Source organism: Sinohyriopsis cumingii, unplaced genomic scaffold (genome assembly GCF_028554795.1).
Source record: "Sinohyriopsis cumingii isolate HCF-2022 unplaced genomic scaffold, ASM2855479v2 utg000426l, whole genome shotgun sequence".
Taxonomy (NCBI): domain Eukaryota; kingdom Metazoa; phylum Mollusca; class Bivalvia; order Unionida; family Unionidae; genus Sinohyriopsis; species Sinohyriopsis cumingii.
The window spans coordinates 10,609,784-10,631,237 of NW_028315897.1; the positions used below are offsets into that span (position 1 = coordinate 10,609,784).

The following is a 21,454-nucleotide window of genomic DNA, read 5'->3' on the forward strand; positions in this document are numbered from 1 at the left end:
GGAATCTTTTAAAATTTCAGTAATCCTCTTTCACAAATAAGCCTGTAATTTGGAAATTAAATAACTTCTTTAGAAAAGAATATAGGAGACAGAGGACATTTTACATGACATGCAGTCAAGGATTTTCATTGAACCCAAACACTGGAGGCATAAGACCCTTAAGATGGTGTGCCTTGTTAACAATTTCAAGGACTTTCACAATATGACTGTTACTGTATTATTTTGCTAATAAAATGAAATAGTTACGGAAAGTAGTTTTCTTCTAATAAAAATGCATTTTTAATTATAAATTGTATTTATTTCATACCAGTTAAGTCTAAATTTGTCATTTTCAGTACAGATCTAAAACTTTCAATCCCATATCAAGGGCATTTGTGTAATCAGTACAGGTTGCATTGTTTTTGTCTCTGATTTTACACACACAATTTTTCACATGCACACACCATGCACAGAAAATCATAGAAGAAAACTGTTGAGCTGATGTAAACACTGTCATAGTGTCTACTAGATAATCGGAAAACAAAGCAAACACTAGTTTGACTAAAGACAGTAGCCACCATTTCAGTAGTAGAAAAAGAAACAACACTCCCCATACACCAATGTTGTATACACTATATATACCTCCCTATACTCAAACAGTCCCCATACACCAATGTTATATACACACACAGATATCTCCCTATACTCAGTTCCTATACACCAATGTTACATATGAAGACAATTACCACCCTATACTCCGTTCCTAATTACACCAATGTTACATATGCAAACAAATACCTCCCTATACTCAAACAGTCCCCATACACCAATGTCACATATGCACACAAATACCTCCCTATACTCAAACAGTCCCCATACACCAATTTTGTCACATATGCACACAAATACCTCCCTATACTCAAACAGTCCCCATACACCAATGTTATATTTGCACACAAATACCTCCCTATACTCAAACAGTCCCCATACACCAATGTTATATACACACACAGATATCTCCCTATACTCAGTTCCTATACACCAATGTTACATATGCAGACAATTACCTCCCTATACTCAGTTCCTAATTACACCAATGTTACATATGCAAACAAATACCTCCCTATACTCAAACAGTCCCCATACACCAATGTCAGATATGCACACAAATACCTCCCTATACTCAAACAGTCCCCATACACCAATTTTGTCACATATGCACACAAATACCTCCCTATACTCAAACAGTCCCCATACACCAATGTCACATATGCACACAAATACCTCCCTATACTCAAACAGTCCCCATACACCAATGTCACATATGCACACAAATACCTCCCTATACTCAAACAGTCCCCATACACCAATGTCACATATGCACACAAATACCTACCTATGCTCACAATAAATCAACCAATATACATACACAATCACAAATGCATGTACATACACATGTATTTAAAACAACAGATGAGAATAAGTTTAAATGGAATTTTGCAATATTACTCATATAAACATTTTAATATAAAACATCATATTTTATTTTACATGTTTTATCTCGCAAAGCTATCAATGCTAAAGACTTATTTTTCCTTTCATCATTACTGCTCATTTCACAGTACAGTTATTTGGGGCTTTCAAAGAAAGTGCAGTAATTCTATCAATTCTGTTGTTTGATTACAACTAAGATTCCAAATGATGTTGCAAAATATTTGCAGTTGTCTCCCTTGATTTGTCAATATTAGCATTCATGCAAAATGAACAATGCAGTAGGTAGCATGGTTACATTTTCTCAATGGATATGAAAAATTATTTTAAGATAGAAAAAGTGTTGTAGAAAAGTATCTGATTCATAATATGTCTCCCAATGAAGTGAATAAATATGCAATATATATTTGGTCTTTTCAATATTATGTAAGTGTTCCATTTTTTAAACATTACAGATGATCCTAGTCAGGTAACTGGAGAGAAAAATGTTTCACATTTGCAGCAATATTCACTGAAGATTAAACTATTTTAATCCTGGTTCTCTTACCTTTAAAGTGGCTGTTTCCACTGCATCATGCAATGCTTTTTGAAAACAACCTCTAAAATATGCATGGCAGTAACCGTAATGCCTCCTAGACAGCAAACCTCATCTTCAGCTGTCTTGGTTTTGTTTCTTCTCTAAAAGCATTTCTGTTACACCCTGTAAGGAAATGAGAGAAATGCTTTATGGTTGTTAACAATTAATAAGTGATATCTTTATTGCTATTCTTCTTCTTCTGTTTGTCTTTAAATCTGAAAATACCTATACCTTGATATCAAACAAACAAGAGTCCCAGGAAGGGACTGATACTCTACTGGTTAACAAATGATAATTATCATATTTACTTTGATTAGTCTTTTATTTTAATTAGCAAATGTATATTCCGTGATATGAAAAAAAAATGCATTAAGGATGACTGCTTTTGTAGCTCAATACCATAATGGCCATAGTGGATGTAAAACTGGCACACTTTTATGACAGATCAACCTGATATCATAAAAACCCTCTTAGTGAACACCCCATATCAATATGACCATTTATTCACAAGGTGTTGCAATTAGAAGATTCTAAAAATTTCCCCTTCATTGGAAATTATAATGGATGTCTAATCAAAACAGTATTTGCTTAGGACTAACTATAAAGCACAAGTTGCACAAGTCTTTTGGTGATATAACCATCCATCCAGAAGGAGTAGTAATAACAGGACCATGGCTGCCATGTCTGAGGTCAGATCAGCACTATATTCAGTTAGTATAAACTATGCACATGATAGGTTAAAACCCCATATCAACATGGAAAACAATCACTCTACCATGGCTGCCATATCTAAGGTCAGATCAGCACTATATTCAGTTAGTAGAAACTATACACATGATAGGTTAAAACCCCATGTCAACATGGAAAACAATCACTGTACCATGGCTGCCATATCTGAGGTCAGACCAGCACTATATTCAGTTAGTAGAAACTATACACATGATAGGTTAATACCCCATGTTAACATGTCCATCTAGAAGACACAGAAATGACAAGATTTCCAAGAGTGCAGTCATAGTGGCCATACTTGATATGAGATGGACACCATTTTATTTAGTACCAGCTAAATATTAAGTGTACCAAGATCCAAGATTCTACATAGGATATAGTATATGCATGCTTCACTCGACAAGTATGTGCATATTTCCTCATCTAGTGTCTCGATATTCCCCACATCCAGCATCTTCATGTTTCCTTCATCTGGTTAGTACTGACCTTCCCTTATCTAATATGTGTATGTTTCCATCATCTAGAAGGTGCATGTTTCCCTATTTTGTAAGTGTATGTTTCCATCATCTAGAATGTGCATATTTCTCTCATCTACAATATACAATAGGCCCTCATCTAGTATGTGCATAATTCCCTAATCTGGTATGTGCATGTTTCCCACATCTAGTATGTGCTTATTTCCTGACATCTGGTACATGCATTTTCCCCTCATCAAGAATGTGTGTTTCACTCATCTGGTATTTGCCTGTTTCCCTCATCTAGAATGTTTGCCTATTATCTTGAATGTACATCCTGTCATCATCAAGTATGTGCAAGTTTCCTCATCTAGTATGTGGATATTCCCCAAAACCAGTATGTACATGTTTCCTAATCTAGTATGTGGATATTCCCAAAATCCAGTATGTGCATGTTTTCCCCCTGTAGTATATGCATATTTCTATCATGTGTTGCTACGCTCAGTAGTGGATGTATGTTTCCCTCATCTAGTATGCACATGTTTCCCTCATCTGGTATGTGCTGCTTCCCTCATCCAGAATGTACATGTTTGCCTCATCTAGAATGTTTATGCTGTCCTCATCTGGTATGTGTTGCATCCCTCTTTTATTATATACACAGACACATACCAGAGGATTTTAAGTATTCTTCTTCTTATTTTTGTCTTTAAATTTGCAGATACATATACCTATATATATATATATATATATATATATATATATATATATATATATATATATGCAAAATATAAGCTTAATTTATCACAACATAATATTAAATGTAGGTAACAGTGACCTTTTGTTATAAGTCTTGAAACATAAAAGACATAACAGAGATACATTAGATATGGGTCAACATGACCAACCTTTGTGATTGGATTGTAGCACTCATCAAGATGCATTCTTCTCACCACGTTTCATGGTTCTAATAGACACAAAGTAATTGCCCTGAAGTACCCCACTGTATATGCATAATTTATGCCTTGAAGTACCTGTGTATATACAATGCATGCCATGAAGTACCAATGGAATACATACAATGTATGCCCCAAAGTACCTGTGTATACACAAAGCATGCCATGAAGTACCAATGGTATACATACAATGTATGCCCCGAAGTACCTGTGTATACACAAAGCATGCCATGAAGTACCCATGGTATATATATAAAGTATGCTGTGAAGTACCCCAATGTATACACACAAAGTGGATGGACAACACCACACTCATCCTGGTTAAGAGTGATGTTGAGTGTAGCTCAGTGATAAATACCTGTGCTGTTGAAATATGATCTGTGCACAATGCCTAAACTTAAGCTAGCATCTAACTGTTAATAAAATTCACATATACCACAGTGAAAGAAATTCACATATCTCATTTTTAAAGAAATTTATGTAGGTATGTCACTGTTAAAGGAATTTATATGCATCACTGTTAAAGAAATTCACATGTGTCACTGTTTTTCACATGTATCTCTGTTAATAAAACTTACATATATTACTGTTAAAGAAATTAACATATCCCACATTTAAAGAAATTCATCTGCAACACTTTTATGCAAATACCAATGATTCACTGTTAAAGAAATTGACACATTTCACTGTTAAAGAAATTAACAATTATTTCACTGTTACATAACACTGTAAAATATATTCTCATAAATAACTGTTAAAGAAATTCATAGTTCCCAATGCTGAAAGCTGTCTTCATGTGTAACACCACAGGCTTATACAAAACAAGGATTTTGTCCAATATGGTCTCTCTCACTCTTTTTAATCAAAGTCCTTAAAAAATCTCTAAAACTGAGCTGTCAAAAATGGCTCAGCTACCAATGGCATCATCTTCTTCACTCAATCTCAGTGAAAAAAAAATGACAGCAATAATTAGAGGCCAACATTCAACAAATGCTTTCCTCAAACTAGTTTTACTAAATTTATCAAACATATACCTCAGTCTTAGGGGGCCCTAAGTGGCCAAATGGTCTAAAGTGCTTACCATTATGGATCACTGATATCTTGCCTCTGTCTGTGGGTTTGAGTCTCGGGCTCATTTAATATGGGCACATGAGAAAGCTTGCCAGTAACTTCCCATGGGTTGATGGTTCTTCCTGTGGTTATCCCTGGTTCTACCACCACCAGTTTGGCTGGCCACTTACCCATAGCCTATCTTTTTCTGAAAAATGACACTATACCCCATAACAACATTCACAAACTAAGCTTATTTTGGGTTCTTCTTTACTTCAATTACAAACCATACACAAAGTTTTATAACTATACATGGCAGACAACTGAAGTCATTGTGTTATGGCCATTTTCCTTATTGGAGTCCATGACCATGACCTAGGGCCTTTTGATTATTCCTGACAATAAGTGCAAGCCATACCAAAGGCCTGGTAATTTTGCTACAACTCTTTGATCTTAAACTAAGTAAAAAAAATAGCAAAAACAACACATCTAGAAAACTGTTTTTAAAAACTGATTTCCCTAAAATACAATGTGAAACTTTAAAAGGATCTTACTGTATTGTGAATTAAATCACAAATAATTCTAAATGTTCTATTAGAGCTTCAAAAGTGTAGATTATTCTGAACAAATCCCAGTTGTGTTCCAAATGATTTCTAATCTTGAAAGTGAAGATAAAATAGCCTGAAATAGTGTTGATTTTCTAATAGTCTTGATGAATCACAATGATATAGTCCAAAACATCTCTAAATGAATTCATAATAATCCAAAAATAGTGACTGAGTCTGAAAGAATTATTGAATACTTTGTAATACCAATGAATCCTTTAAATAAATAAATCCTTTCATATTAAAACTAAAATCAAAGAAAACTTTTTAAAAACAAATAATAATAATCTTAATAAATAATCTTTCTTATGCCAAGTACAGGCCATTCTCAAAGCTTCAAGACTGTACATGGTAGAAAACTCATACTATTGTGTTGAACCCATTTCAGTGTTTAAGCAAGTGGCCTTGACTATTGACCTTTTGACTACAACTTCTTCCTTTCAAACCACCTACAAAGTCTAGTAGCCATAGATGGTGGAACATTCAAGTTATGTTTCTGAACCATTTTCATTGTTCAGTGACAGTGACCTTGATGGTTGATGCCAAAATTAACAGAATTCTTCTTGAGGCCAAATGCAATCCACTTGCAAAATTTAATAACTGCTGATTGTGGAGAAAGTGGGTCTTTGTGCAGAAACTATGTTTTGTGTGTCCTATCACTACGGACCAGGTATGTGTGTCATACTGCTATGGACTAGATATGTCTGTTCTACTACTATGGACTAGATATGTGTGTTCTACAGCTATGAATCAGGTATGTGTGTTCTACTACTATGGACTAGATATGTGTGTTCTACAGCTATGAACCAGGTATGTGTGTTCTACTGCTATGGACTTAATATGTGTGTTCTACTTCTATGGACTAGGTATATGTGTCCTGCTGTTATGGACCAGGTATGTGTGTCCTACTGATATGGTCCAGGTATTTCTTTCCTACTGATATGGACCAGGTATATGTGTACTCCTGCTCTTGACCAGGAATATGTGTCATACTGCTATGGACTAGATATATGTGTCCTACTGATATGGACTATATATGTGGCCTACTGCTATGGACCATGTATGTGTGACCTACTGCTATGGACCATTTATATCTGTCCTACCGCTATAGACCAGGTATTTATTTTCTACTGATGTGGAACAGGTATGTGTGTCCTCCTGTGTTGGACCAGGTATGTATGACCTACTGCTATGGACCAGGTATGTATGACCTACTGCTATGGACTAGGTATGTGTGATCTACTGATATGGACTACATATATGTCCTACTGCTTTGGGATAGAAATGTGTATCCTACTGCTATGGACTAGATGTGTCCTACTGCTATGGGCTAGATATGTGTCCTACTGCTATGGGCTAGAAATGTGTGTCCTACTGCTTCAGACCAGGTATGTGTGTCCTATATGTGAGCAGCACAATACCACATCATCGTTACAGTTTATTCTGTATGTGGGATGCCACTTCCCCAACGCCGACTTAATGTTCCAAAGCTTGTTTGTGGAATTTTGTGGACATATAGTCAGAAAGCAGTAAAGTGGTATACCGCTTTCTGATATTGCAGTAGGGACATAATAATGTAAATGGTAAAACCTGAAAAGGTCTTCAGGAAGATAAACCCTTCCAAATAAAAATAAACATGTGGTCCTAAATCTAACAGAGAAGATAAAGATAATCAGATTCCTTGAAAAGTATATAAGTAAAGAGAAAGGTATTAAATATAGTTTTACAACATATGGATCAAAGTTTTTTTTTATAGAGATTGCAGTCTTTAAAACTGTCAAAAATTTTCTGTTTTTTTTTCAGATTTAAAACCTTCTTAATTGAAACATTTACGTTCTCACTAAACATTTATTTCTCACAGAGTCCCAGTCGATACACTTACAAAAATGTCTTGCACTCTCAGTGGACAATAGAATGATAATATGCACTCATGGTCAAGTTTCACCCTTCAGGTATGTGTGACCTACTGCTATGGACCAGGTATGTGTGACCTACTGCTATGGACCAGGTATGTGTGACCTACTGCTATGGACTAGATAGGTGTGTCCAAGATGAACCCTTCTAAATAAAAATAAACATGTGGTCCTAAATCTAACAGAGAAGATAAGGATATTCAGATTCTTTGAAGAGTATAAAAACAAAGAGAAAGGTATAAAATATAGTCTTACAACATATGGATCCAAGTTTATTATAGAGATTGCAGTCTTTAAATCTGTTCAAAATTTTCTCTGATTTATTTTTTAGATTTAAAACCTTCCGAACTGAAACACTTATGTTCTCACTAAACATTTATTTCTCACAGAGTCCAAGTCCATACACTTACAAAAATGTCTTCCACTGTTAGTGGACAATATAATGATATGTACTGTGGTCAAGTTTCACCCTTCGGGAGGCAGGCATGGGTCAGGCATATGTTTCCAATATGTAAGTGGCACCATACCTTCTCATCTGTACAATTTGTTCCATATGAAGGATGCTGTCTTCGCCAATGTTAATTTAATATTCTAAAGATTATATGTACAGTTTTTGTTCCACATATTTGCCAAGTAGACATGTAATATGAATTAATATATTTGAAGTCTCTGTAGAAAATATGTATTCAGATGCTGATGACTGCACAGAAGCCTTGGCTGCTACATCAGCCCTTCTTTACATTCACCAATGTGATCAGGCAGCCATCTTGTTTCTGTAATATTTGGGATATTACTAGTATGTCACATTTAATACCATATTGTCTAATATAATATCAGGTTGTAAAATGTTTTACCAGTTAGTCAAATTTGATATCAGTTTGTCATACTTAATGTCATGATGTTAGCGTTATGTATATCTGTTGTTAGTATATTTAATTTGAATTGTGAAATTGATCTTAATTCATAAGTTAAAGGTTGGAGTTGGGCCTACCTGAATAATGTCTTTTTTATAAACAACATATTATATCACTATTTTTATCTATGATTTAATATCATATATTAAAATCATTATTATTTGGAGGTAACATGTTTATGTGGCCTTTTGACCATGGAAATTTCTAGAAGGGATCTTATTTATGAAATTGATGGGAAAAATTATTACCTCATCATGGTTCTGTTATTATGCCCTATGTTTTTAAAATAAGGTTGATTATCCTAGAATTACTGATTCTATTTTAACATCAGTCTTTAGAGGAATCAATATTATTGTATTTCATTTAATAATTGAGAGGAATTATTTATTTAAAGTAGTCATTGGAATTAAGAAGACTGCTCATTAATTTGTGAATAAAACAATATTTTAGAATTGTTATGAATTTGTTCAAGGACATTTTGGATCATATTATTGTGATACAACAAGACTGTTGACACCTTAGCACACTTGAAACTATGGAAAAGTGGTTCAAATACCCTCCACAATTTACCGCACGTAAAGGCCATCTATCTTTACATCATTGAAACTTTTTATTCAAATTTGGTTTAGCAACAATTACATTCTGTGAAAGAAATTTGAAGATATAATCATAATTGCTTTCGGACAGAATTAAATGTAGATTAAAGATTTGAAAATAGCATTTAATTTTTTATGTAAGCTGGAGACTTTTTTCAGTGCTGTGAAGAGTTGAAAGGCTTCATCTTGTTAACTGTCTCTTTAATAGGAATTATAGTAATAATAACAGGATAGTGGAATGTATGGTTGTTTTTGTTGTTGTTGTTGTAGGGTTTAATGCCATTTTTCAGCACACAATAGGCTATACATGGCGACCAGTATTAATGGTGGAGGAAGAACCCGGGAAAATCCCCGGAAAGAACCACCGACCCACGAGAAGCTACTGGCAAGCTTTCTCACATACCCACATTGGCTGAATCCGAGACTTGAACCCATGCAGACAGAGGTGAGATAGCAGTGATCCATAACAGAGAGCGCTTTGGAACACTCAGCCGCTCATGGCCAAGGAATGTATGGTAATAATAGCAGTATACTGTGATATATGGTAATAATATCAATATACTGGGATGTATGGAATTAATAGCAGAATACTGGTACGGATGGTATTAATAGCAGGATACTGGTATGTATGGTAAGAATAGCAGGATAGTGGGATGTATGGTAATAATAGCAGGATAGTGGGATGTATGGAATTAATAGCAGAATACTGGTACGGATGGTATTAATAGCAGGATACTGGTATGTATGGTAAGAATAGCAGGATAGTGGGATGTATGGTAATAATAGCAGGATAGTGGGATGTATGGAATTAATAGCAGAATACTGGTACGGATGGTATTAATAGCAGGATACTGGTATGTATGGTAAGAATAGCAGGATAGTGGGATGTATGGTAATAATAGCAGGATAGTGGGATGTATGGTAATAATAGCAGGATAGTGTGATGTATGGTAATAATAGCAGGATAATTGTATGTATGATATAACATACTTTAATAAGATAAACTTTCATTTTAAGCCAGGAAAGTTTCTCATAACAAGTATGTAACAAGTGACAAAATACACAAATACAAGTTAAATAACTTTTGGGAAAAAGACGGTCATGGGGAGGTAACCTATTCATTCCAATTAATATCCTTAACAGAGGTGTGACTGGGGTAGAAATTTATGTATTTAAAAAGTACAGAACAACATATACTAAGTGTTAGATTCTGTGAGACAAAAAAATGAATACATTAATACATTTCATGATGGATCCTGTGTGAAGATCACATCAAGGAAAGATTAGAGATGAAATAAGAAACACGAATTTGTTTACCGATCATACAAAAATAAGTTTAAAATTCATTGTTGTTGTTGTTGTTGTTGTAGGGTTTAACGCCATTTTTCAGCACACGATAGGCTATACATGGCAGCCAGTATTAATGGTGGAGGAAGAACCCGGGATATCCCCGGAAAGAACCACCAACCCTCGAGAAGCTACTTGCAAGCTTTCTCACATACCCACAGCTGCCAAATCTGAGACTCGAATCCATGCAGACAGAGGTGAGATGGCAGTGATCCGTAATGGACAGCGCTTTAGACCATTTGAAAAATACAAAGAGTATCATAAATGAGACATTATAAACCAGTCTATATTTAATAATTGTCTAAGTTGATAACTGAAATGTATATGAAGAAACTATTTTCCTTTCTTCAGTCTGAGTGACCTTGACCCTTCTACCACAAATTCAAGATTTTTTTCCTCCTCCCCTAAATGAAAACCATCAGCAACGTTTGGGTCAGGTCTGTAAAGTGAAACTAAGACTGTGAGAAATAATTCTTCTTGTTGCAGTCAGTGACCTTCACTTTTGACCTTTACACAATTCCAAATGATTTGCCTCCTACCTTACCCAAAATGCAAGCAATCCACAATGTTTGGTGGAGGTATGTCAAGCAGAACTAAAGTTTTCCTCTTCTTTCAGTCAGTGACCTTAACCTTTGACATTTTTACTCCAAATTCAAATGGGTTCTTTCACACACCAAAGGCAATCCATGTATAAAGGCTGGCAAACATAGGAAAACTGGTGTTATTGTGCAGAAATATATAATTCAGTCAGTGGTCTTGATCTTTGAGCTTTTGAACACAAAAGTCACACATTTATTCTTTATATATAGTGCAAGAACACCATACAATCTAAAAACTGTAAATAGTGGAGAACTTGTGTTAATGTACATAAACTGTTTTTCATCTTACTGAGGCACCCTGACCGTTGACCCTGAAATCAATAGTATTCTTCCTTGTCCCAAATGCAAGCCATTATCAGTATTTGCTAAATGAAGAAAGAGGGAAACTTACTGTGTACAAACCAAACTGGTAATGGACAGTTTGAAGGATGGAATGACAATCACACTCAAAGGACTAGTAATCATCAAAGGTATACAATATAAAGATGAATCTTACATAAAAAATGCACTGTACACCAATATATACACACCTAAAGAATACTCTATAAATAAGTATACATACCAATAAAGAATAAACCATACGTAGTATCCACATACAACAGTACCAACATAATACACCAAACACCAATATACACATACAACAGTACCAACAGAATACACCAAACACCAATATACTCATAAAACAGTACCAACATAATACACCAACACCAATATACTCATAAAACAGTACCAACATAATACACCAAACACCAATATACACATACAACAGTACCAACAGAATACACCAAACACCAATATACACATACAACAGTACCAACAGAATACACCAACACCAATATACTCATAAAACAGTACCAACAGAATACACCAACACCAATATACTCATAAAACAGTACCAACAGAATGCGCAAATCACCAATATACACATACAACAGTATCAATAGAATAACCAACACCAATATACACATACAACAGTACCAACAGAATACACCAACACCAATATACTCATAAAACAGTACCAACAGAAAGCGCAAATCTCCAATATACACATACAACAGTACCAACAGAATACACCAGACACCAATATACACACACAACAGTACCAACAGAATACACCAACACCAATATACACATACAACAGTACCAACAGAATAGTCCAACACCAATATACACATACAACAGTACCAACAGAATACACCTAACACCAATATACACATACAACAGTACCAACAGAATACACCAACACCAATATACACATACAACAGTACCAACAGAATACACAAATCACCAATATACACATACAACAGTACCAACAGAATACACCAACACCAGTATACACATACAACAGTACCAACAGAATACAGATATCACCAATATACACATACAACAGTACCAACAGAATACACCAACGCCAATATACACATACAACAGTACCAACAGAATACACCAACACCAATATACTCATACAACAGTACCAACAGAATACACCAGACACCAATATACACATACAACAGTACCAAGAGAATACACCAACACCAATATACACATACAACAGTACCAACAGAATACACCAACACCAATATACACATACAACAGTACCAACAGAATACACCAGACACCAATATACACATACAACAGTACCAACAGAATAAACCAACACCAATATACACATACAACAGTACCAACAGAATACACCAACACCAATATACACATACAACAGTACCAACAGAATACACAAATCACCAATATACACATACAACAGTACCAACAGAATACACCAACACCAATATACACATACAACAGTACCAACAGAATACACCAGACACCAATATACACATACAACAGTACCAACAGAATACACCAACACCAATATACACATACAACAGTACCAACAGAATACACCAACACCAATATACTCATAAAACAGTACCAACAGAAAGCGCAAATCACCAATATACACATACAACTGTACCAACAGAATACACCAGACACCAATATACACATACAACAGTACCAAGAGAATACACCAACACCAATATACACATACAACAGTACCAACAGAATACACCAACACCAATATACACATACAACAGTACCAACAGAATACACCAGACACCAATATACACATACAACAGTACCAACAGAATAAACCAACACCAATATACACATACAACAGTACCAACAGAATACACCAACACCAATATACACATACAACAGTACCAACAGAATACACAAATCACCAATATACACATACAACAGTACCAACAGAATACACCAAACACCAATATACACATACAACAGTACCAACAGAATACACCAACACCAATATACTCATAAAACAGTACCAACAGAATACACCAACACCAATATACTCATAAAACAGTACCAACAGAATGCGCAAATCACCAATATACTCATAAAACAGTACCAACAGAAAGCGCAAATCACCAATATACACATACAACTGTACCAACAGAATACACCAGACACCAATATACACATACAACAGTACCAACAGAATACACCAACACCAATATACACATACAACAGTACCAACATAATACACCAACACCAATATACACATACAACAGTACCAACAGAATACACCAACACCAATATACACATACAACAGTACCAACAGAATGCACCAACACCAATATACTCATGCAAGAGTACCAACATAATACACCAATATACACATACAACAGTACCAACAGAATACACCAGACACCAATATACACATACAACAGTACCAACAGAATACACCAACACCAATATACACATACAACAGTACCAACAGAATACACCAAGACCAATATACTCATAAAACAGTACCAACAGAAAGCGCAAATCACCAATATACACATACAACTGTACCAACAGAATACACCAGACACCAATATACACATACAACAGTACCAACAGAATACACCAACACCAATATACACATACAACAGTACCAACAGAATACACCAACACCAATATACACATACAACAGTACCAACAGAATACACCAACACCAATATACACTTACAACAGTACCAACAGAATGCACCAACACCAATATACTCATGCAAGAGTACCAACAGAATACACCAACACCAATATACACATACAACAGTACCAACAGAATACACCAACACCAATATACACACGAAGAAACAGAAGAGACCATGTATTATTATATAGACACAAACAGAATACACCATGAACAAATATAAACACATACAAAGAGAATACACCATGAACAAATATAAACACATACAAACAGAATACACCATGAACAAATATAAACACATACACACAGAATACACCATGAACAAATATAAACACATACACACAGAATACACCATGAACAAATATAAACACATACACACAGAATACACCATGAACAAATATAAACACATACAAACAGAATACACCATGAACAAATATAAACACATACAAACAGAATACACCATGAACAAATATAAACAAATACAAACAGATATACACCATGAACAAATATAAACACATACAAACAGAATACGCCATGAACAAATATAAACACATACAAAGAGAATACACCATGAACAAATATAAACACATACAAACAGAATACACCATGAACAAATATAAACACATACAAACAGAATACACCATGAACAAATACAAACACATGCAAACAGAATACACCATGAACAAATATAAACACATACAAACAGAATACACCATGAACAAATATAAACACATACAAACAGAATACACCATGAACAAATATAAACACATACAAACAGAATACACCATGCATCAATATACCCACAAACAAAAAAAAATATGCCGTATACCATTATAAACACAAAGATGAAATACACTAAAGAAAAATAATAAAAAAATACACAATACACCAATTAACACATGACCAGAATTTCCCAAACAACAATATGCACATTCAAGCTAAAAATATTAGCACACAACACAGGGGTGAAATACACCATTTCTGAATACACTCACCAATTTACATAATACCAATATGGTTGTAAAATGATATACATACAAATATACATAAATATACACACCAATGCTCATGTATAAAACAACAGATGAAAATAAAGTTCAACAGAATGTTACAATTTATATCACCTCTTAATTAAATGAACAAACATAAAACATATTATACTTGTCTTTACATGTAATGCTTGATTTTGTGAACTAAGAAGTCCATTTCCTGCATATATAAATTTAGTACAAATAACAGTTTAGCATGATTTAGTAAACCAAAAAGGCCAATAAATTTGAGTACAAATAACAGTTTAGCATGATTTTGTAAACCAAAAAGGCCAATAAATCTAGCATAAATAACAGTTTAGCATGATTTTGTAAACCAAAAAGGCCAATAAATTTAGCATAAATAACAGTTAAGCATGATTTTGTACATCAAAAAAAGGATATTTCTTGCTTCTAATATCCAAGCTCAACTCAGTATATGTCAAATTTGTGACCAGTCCCCAGTTTCGTCAAATTTCTCAAAACGTTCTCCTCAAATTGAAATTTTACATTATCATGGTTATGATACATCAGAAAATATCAGCACTCTTGGGAAACGTAGTGAGTGGAAAAAAGACAAAGTAACTTTATACTTTCAAAACTGGACACCAGATTAACCATTTAGTCTTAAATAAAACAAGTGTTGATCTCCTCAAATATGAGGAAGTCCTCAAAATTTGCTTGAAGATAAAAAAAGACCCATACAAGGGAGAATTTAATAAGGAATGTATTTCAATCCATGATACCTTGTGAGTGTTCTGTAAAACATTGTTTCAAACTTTGCATTAGGAAAGATATTCAGTTTCACTGTGAGGATTACAATTCTTAAAATACTTTGCACAAGAAATTCAAATTCCAAGCCTAATTTAGGAGAATCAGTGTACTAGATGTGGTCACCATGGCAACATGCACATAAGATTTTTCGCTCCATTCTGACTCATCATAGCCTTCTTGTCTACAACATGGATGACCACTGTAGTGGCCTGAGTGGTTAGAGCACTTACCTTGGATGAAGGAAGATGTGGTTTGATCCTCAGATGAGTCATACCAAAGACATATAAAAATGGTACTCAAGAGTTGCCTTACTAGCCATTTAGAGGTTAGTATTATTACTGGTTGGCCTAGTGTCAGGATAGTGTATCTGGGTGGGACATGATGCTAAATGTCTGTGACAAGATAAGCCCATGCAAGACATCACTATAAAATGCCAAACTTCTTGCAAGTAAAAAAAAAAAGAAAAAGTTAAAAAGAAAAATACAAAATTATAAAAATATATGGCCAAAACTTGTTATATAAACTCCATATCGATAAAAGGATTTTAATGATACCTTTGATCATAACTACCCTTTTGGAAAAGTGACTGATATGTCTTTATATACTATTCCTTTAGTGTGGGCTTAAGAAGGTAACAAATGTGCTCACAAAACATGGATGTTCCATCATAATGTCTGAAAAGTAACCTAGATACAAAACCCAACCAAAGTGTAATATCTGGATAGCTGGACAAGAGTAACACTGCATGATCCTATTAATGTCATGGTGGAGAATAAAAATCCACAAACAGTAAATTATCATCCAGGAAACTGACAGCTATTTACGTTATGAGCCATACACTGTTACATACCAGCATTGTCAAGACAGCCATTTTAATGATCAAATCTCATGACAGTCCCATCTTGATACAGATGTCTAATTAGGGCTCAACAGCTGCAAAACCTGACAAAAAAAACAAACAACAAAAACATTCATATTTTATAATGCATTAAGTCATTGATATCATGGACTCAACTGTAAATATTCATACATGTATACACCTACAAATCATTTTATGTCAGCACTGTTGCACTTACAGAACTTGCAATCGTATGCACATAGCTAAATAAGCCAACACAGGACAATAAATGTCTCCACAAGACATGGATACTCCCAACAATCTAATACCAATTAAAGGTGAAAAATTCTAAGTTAGCATAGGACATATCTCAGTGTAATGCAGCTGGAAAAAGAATCAAAATCAAACATAAAGTAAACATGTTTTAAGGCAAACTCTATGAAAATTTTCACTGCTCAGTATGTGGTTGATACTAATTTCATAACTATTAAAAATTTTACATAGAGAAAAACTTAGGCCTCATGGAAATATCTTGAATGTAGGGCAAATAAAGAAAGAATGCAAGCATAATACAAAATGAATGCAAATAAAATGAATAATAAGGAAAAATATGATGAGCATATTTGTTAGATAAGAGGCCCAAGTGAACCTCATATCATTCACCTGGCTTAAATAACTTAACAGTTGACTTTTGTAGTATGTTAATTTTCCATGTTTACTACAGTCTGATACCAATTGTTTTCCAAAAAGAGACATAGATTTCATTAGTAGCCTAAAGAGTCATGTGACTCTTGGTAAATGAAGGAAGTGTTCAGGAGAAAAGCATGTTGGAATTCATCTTCTACTGAATTTTTTTTAATGAATGGCTTGCAAGGGGAAGAACTGTAAATAAGCCTGTAATTTGCAATAGACAAGGGTTTCTTCCCTTTCTTTCCTTAGTGACAGAAACAATTCATTTAATATAGGAAGCAAATTATTATGAAGAAGGAACTGAGTTCTAGATACAGTGTATGCTGAATTCACTTAATTGACAGGATGCTCATTGGATATCCTGATGATACAAACCTATTTACTAAGTTTGATACAAATCTAATTATAAATAATCACCAAAGTGCTTACAACCTCAGCCAATCACGTCCATTATCACCTCATCAATATGTGCTAATCCTGCACAAGACTGTACTCATCTTAAATCCTGACTATTTCAATCATTTTACTGACTTTGCTATAAATCATACCACAAATACCATATCTAGACTTAAAACAAGTTGACACAATGTGATGCAAAATCAATTCATTAATGTGTGGGTTTTGGTAAGTAATAAACTCAAGTGAGATCTTGATCAAATAAGTCTCTAGTATATGTCTGATCAAAACTGGATCATGAATATAGCTGCCAGGTTAGGTTACAATAACAACCAATTATCACCTCATCATTAACATGCACTGATCTTTATCAGACCAGGCAAGACCATTTACAGTCTGATGAAAGTCAGATCAGAATAATAACCTGTTTAGTGGTAACATACTCAGCCAGTCAGATGCAAGATTACCTCATTATTATGTGTATATCTTGCCTGTTATTAAACTTGTTTGTGATCTGAATTATACATAACCCTGAATTCCATGTTTAATTAGGGCTGGATAAAACAATGTGTCATCCTAAGTAGCAGCATGAGGCCCATGTGGGCCTGATATTATTCACATGGCTTACATCACTTAACAGCTGACTATATCTCACTAACCTGGAAGTATTGTAGTTGTAAGCATATATATTCCAAACTGACAGACACATGAGCATAAAATAATCTCATTTCCAGCTAAGATAAACTAGCAAGCATACATAATCAGATGCAAGATCGCTTCAGCAATATGTTGGATTTTGCTTCTCAGTGAAGTCATTCAACATATGCATGTTGTAAGCATAAATATTCCAAACTGGATCAAGACTGGATCAGAAATATGTTTTCCAGAATCTCAGTCAATCAGATACATGATTACCACATTAAAAGGCATGTATCATGACATTAACAGGAATGTATCTCTCTTAAGTCAGGACTTAAGCTTTATCAAAATTAGACCAGAAACATGGCCTCTGTAACAGTGGTAAAAAAAACTCAGGCAATTAATGCGGCAACAGGCTAAGCCATCACAGTGATAACAGGCTCAGCCATCAAAGTCATAACATGTTCAGCCATCACAGTGATAACAGGCTCAGCCGTCACAGTGATAACAGGCTCAGCCAATCAAAGTGATAACAGGCTCAGCCATCACAGTGATAACAACCAATGAGATGGAAGACAACACTAGTAAGATGAATATATCTCATGCATATTAAAACTTGTCAATGATAATCAGGATAAAATCTTAAATTCCAAATTGGATCAAACACATGGCTTGTAGAGGAGTAGCAAGCAACACACACATGGTAATGACATAAGCTCACTCAGCCTTACAGCCAGGCAATCTAAAAGTTTCAGAGTAAAGTAACTTGACAACATGTGCATCTTCAGGTGACGACCATATTATTTACCAAGTTACATGGCACGCCAAACAAAAACTGTAGTCCTAGTTGCACTAACTAGATTGAGTGCTAGATGGAAGTATGGACACGAGGATTCCTATACAAATCTCCACTATTCAGACAGGTCTGGATCTAGTCAAATACTTCACCAACAGTGAATAAACAGAAATGACTCATACAAGTCAGAATGACTACTCAACTCAAGCTGACCTTTTGGGTTCATTTCTTGGTTGACCCCAGGGGAACCATCTGATTTAAAATTTTGTCAGATCCAGAATAGGTTCATCATGAATACAATTATCGAATCATATATCAAAGAGTTGTATTTCTTTCATTTTACAGTTACAATCAGTATTAAGAATTTTGTAAATACATTCTCCAAAATGGCAATATATTCACACAATCAGATACAAAACCAACTCACTAATATTTGTTGATCTTGTTTGGCCAACTTCAAATGGTTTCCCTGCATTCTTCCTCCACTAAATATATTTTCTATCCTGTAATTTCCTACTGCCTCATCTGACAGTAGCTTTCCAGCTTCCCAATGGTACTTCCCACAGTTTTCCTGGATTCTTTCTCTACTTACTGACTCCATATATAGCCTATAATGTGCAGAAAAAGTGGTGTTAAACCAATAAAACCAAAATGACCGTTAACATGTAGGCCATTAAATCCACCAAGAATGTAATTCTCATGGGTGAGATAATTGAGCAAGGTATTACAAACAGACAGACAGACAGACAAGGATAACAAAATATAAGTAAGGGATATGTGTACCATGACTGCAAATGGTACTTTAAATAAAGATAAAAGAGATCTCACAATTTGCAATGCCTTCTTCATTACAGAAACTGTTAATCATATAGATTCTGTATTCCTTTGAAATTCATGTTGATGTATCTATATCTGTAAGCACAACTGTGTCTGATAAAATGAGTTAAATGGAAACCATAACTTAAGTGTTGATACCATCCGAGTGCCAAAAGTGATACCATCCGTGTCCCAAAACTGATATGCAATCCAGATTCGGGGATCATGATTTATCACACTACTGGTATATAAACATTTGCTTGCAACACTTTGTTCATAGAAATTTGGTTGAAGTTTATTGATTGTAAGATAATAATTTGGATGAGACTAGGTCTCGGTAACTGGGTCACTAATTTCACTTATAGAATATTTAATGTCTTCTCCACTGAAGCCTCTCAGCAATAGTTGCATGGATAAAAACTTCCACAGATATTGAATGATCATACATGCAGTCATAACACACTGCACACAAAGAGTTGTTTTGTCAAATTCTTGAGCAACTGGTATCATGACAAAAATCATAAATGTCTATAAAAGATAAAAATAAATTCATTCTACTTTCATTAATAAGTGCTTTCATAACTACTTATTGCCTCTTTATAGCACTTGGGCCCCATAGTGTGTCTTTGCAATCCAGAATGAATCCACAGTAATTATAGAATAGTTATTTAGTTCTAAAGTCTATGGATATTTGTAAATCCAATGAATAATTTAAATAATTCAATCCTCTTCAATAATACAAATGTTTAAGATGGGAATAATTAATTATTATATCTTATAAAATAAAAGAAAGAAACAATTTCAGAATCAGGATGAAGGTCTTAAATTCATTTTCAGAATTTTCCAAGTTGTAAATAAGGTCAGGTCCTTTAACAGCCAAACAATCAGTAATCAGTTGACCAGAATTTCCAAAAGGGTAAACCAATCACCTGAACTCTAATCCCATCAAATAAGTAACAGGATCACTTCACACCTTTACAAGGTCAAAAGAAAACAAAAACTTGTTTACCCACATTTAAGTACAATCCACTAATATTGTCATGTAAGGTTTTAAAAAAAATTACCCTTATAACCTACAACCACGAATGAAAAATGAAAAACATAATGCAAATATGCATAACAATAACTAATTACAATATCATCATCCTGTGTATGTATTGATATCATTCACAAAGTATTGATATAATTCACAAAGTGTCATACCTTTCCACTCAAGTACAACAAAGTGGCATAATTACAAGAATTATGTTATAAAAATGATAAATTAATTA

The 21,454-nt window shown here is 34.3% G+C and overlaps 1 long non-coding RNA gene across 1 annotated transcript; it reads right to left on the reverse strand.

Moving 5' to 3' along the window:
- Positions 1–2,033: 2,033 nt before the first annotated feature.
- LOC149774175 (uncharacterized) lies at positions 2,034–19,961 on the reverse strand. The gene is made up of 3 exons (XR_016417053.1): positions 19,795–19,961; positions 16,859–16,950; positions 2,034–2,170 (listed from the first exon to the last, which is right to left on the reverse strand). It is a non-coding gene; the product is annotated as an uncharacterized LOC149774175 (long non-coding RNA).
- Positions 19,962–21,454: the final 1,493 nt, after the last annotated feature.